This window comes from Meleagris gallopavo, chromosome 25, assembly GCF_000146605.3.
Source record: "Meleagris gallopavo isolate NT-WF06-2002-E0010 breed Aviagen turkey brand Nicholas breeding stock chromosome 25, Turkey_5.1, whole genome shotgun sequence".
Lineage (NCBI taxonomy): Eukaryota > Metazoa > Chordata > Aves > Galliformes > Phasianidae > Meleagris > Meleagris gallopavo.
The window spans coordinates 3,101,755-3,104,480 of record NC_015035.2 but is presented as its reverse complement, the minus strand read 5'-3'; positions in this window follow the sequence as shown (position 1 = coordinate 3,104,480).

Sequence of the window (2,726 nt, the reverse complement as noted above, 5' to 3'; positions counted from 1 at the left end):
AAGGAGACCAGTTTTTGTTTTTTTCTATTTTTCCTTTTTTTTTCGCACTCTTTTCCATTGTTGTTGCCAGTTGGTTATTTTTTATTGTCGTTTTTCCTTTTTATTTCTTTTTGTCCATTTTTTGTTTGACAAAGGTGTGGGCAGTGCAGTGCATCCCACACTGCAGTGCTGTGGGGCTGAGCGGTGTCCCTCCATGTGCTGACTCCATGGGTTTGTAGCGTTGGTGTCTTTACCCAAATCTCATCAGATCAGCCTAAATGGAAGAGCAGCCCCAGAGGGAGCTGCCCATGCATCCCTGCTCTGTCTCTCAGGAGACCTGGAAGGAGAAAGCAGGTGAGAAAGGGAGAGTGGAGGGGAATGGGAACGCGGGTACAGTTCCATAGCCCTAATGGGTTTTCTTCATTTTCTCCTCACTTCTTCAGTCCTTCTGCCCACCAAGCAAGGAATGAACCTGCTTGAGAGTTGGAAGTCACATTCCTAAGACATGAGTCGCTGGTAGCCATGAGCAGGGCACAGGGCAGCTTGCAAAAGGCTTTGATGGTTTGTCATCATATCTGCGCCTTATGGGGTCTCCCCTCTGCCATCTGCCAGGTTCCTCACTGCTGCCTGCACAGCATTGCACAGCCCAGCCCTGGCTGCATCCCAGCTGCGTTCCCTCTGCATCCCATCTGCATCCCATCTGCATCCCATCTGCATCCCAGCTGCATCCCAGCCTGCTCCAGCATACAGCAGCGATGCTGAGATCAGGGCTGCCCAGCACCGTGAGCAGAGCTGGGGGGGGCCATGGGGCTGTGCTGTCCGTGCTGTGAGCTCCCTGCCCAGCAACACAGTGCTGTCAGCAGAGCTGGTGCTTCCTGGGAGTGAGCAGGATCGTGATGGTTGAACCACACAGACACGTGAAGAGCTGGTGTGTGGTTGGAGAGAGAAGGGAGAAAGCAGAGCCGCAGTGGTTTGTCTTGCTGGCCGACAGCAGGAGCAGTGCTGGTGCTCACTTGTCACTCTGGGGCATTTGTGAGTAAAAGGAAATTGAACTGGTGTCAAAGATGAATAACCGGTGCTCACGGCAGTAGTGATATTTACCTCAGTAACAAAGGAGGTCTGTGGAGAAGCAAAGTGAATGCTGGTTTGTGGGAGGTTCGCTCTCAGGAAATGTAAAGCAGGTTTCAGGCTTTGTTTTTATCTTTGTCATGGTTGTAAAAATCTCTGTCTAATGGCTTATCAATCTGCAAGGGGAGCATCAGCTCTGCTGCCCTGCCCAGCCCCAGGGTGGTGAGGGGCACTGGTGCTCAGGGAGCAGAGCTGTGCTCATGGTGCATCCTCAGCCAGTGGATGCACAGTCAGCAAACTACAACCGTGGTGATGTGCACTGAGGTGGCAGCTTTCAGCTCTGACTTTTCACGATTTCTATGAAAAGGTGGAAATAAATGTAAATTCTTTGCATACTTGAGTCAAACTATGACAAATCCGTTTTTAGTTTCGGGTCTCTACATTACTTCTTTACATCAGGGGAGAACAAAATAAAGACAAATTCTGTTTTTGGGGGGTGGGGGCTGGGGGGAGGAGCTGTCTCCCCTTGATCTAGGTTGCTATTTGGGATCAGCTCCAAGGAAACCTTCCTGATGGAGGGTGGGAAGAAGCCCCCCGTGCTCTGGGACGCCAGGCAGGGGCTGGGGGCTGCGCTTTTCTTCAACACCAGCATCTGCACCAGAGCTTTGAAGCACTTTCTGCAGTGCTCGGGTTCTCGTGGTGCTCGGGGTGACAGTGGGTCTGCTTGCTTCTTTTTGCAGTGGTTGGGAAGAGATGGGTTGTGTTCCCATGGAGGGACGGAGCGAAGCGGCGCTGCTCAGCGTTCCTTTCGGTTAGCAGAGGGGTCTTTGGTAATTCTGACTCGATTGGTGCTCAGGACCAGCCTTCTGGGTTAGCGACCTGAAAAGAAGAACACAGTGCATGGAAGATTCCTTAAGAACACATGAGTGCGTTTGCATGGAGCTGTGGGTGGGTGAGAGGCACTGGGCTGAGCTGCACCGTGTGCTGGGACCCCACCAGGATGCTCAGGTGTGAACACAGAGCTGCGGCCAGCTTCATGGCACCCGTCCTGTCCTCCTCTGGGATACAGCTCTCCTCCCATCTCTGCTGCAGCCCATGGGCTCTGCTGCCTGGCAGCAGGGGGAGGAACCGGACTGCGTGGAGTGGGACGTTGGGGCAGCCTCGGGCTGGCAGCAGTTCCTTGCAGTTCCCACACACACCATGCCAGCCCCTTTCTGCCTGGCTGCAGTTCCATTCCAGCTTGCTGGGCTGCTTCGGCTCCACCAATGGCTGCTGGGGTGCCTCCTCCATGCCAGCAGCTGCAGTGCGTCGGGGGGCTTCTCCTGTCCTTTTCTCCCATGTGTGCCATGCACACCCGATGGACAACATGTCCCTTTATTGCCATGCTGGAGGAGCTGTGCTCGGGGGCTCCTCGCTGCCCGCTGGGGCTCAGTTTGGCTCAATTCAGTTATGCCTCTGCGTGTTCTCGGTGTGTAAACATCAGACTCTGGTGTGGCGTTGGGCTGCACGAGGCCAGGGAGCAAAGCTGTAAAAAAATGAGGAATGAAAAACAAGAAAAAACAAAACAGAAAAGCCCCGAGACCCACAGTGCAGTCTGTGCTTTGACGTTGCTTCTGTGCCGGCGATGGATGCAGCTGTGTTGAAAGGCCTTGTTCTCGAAATGAACCAAACCAAGCTTT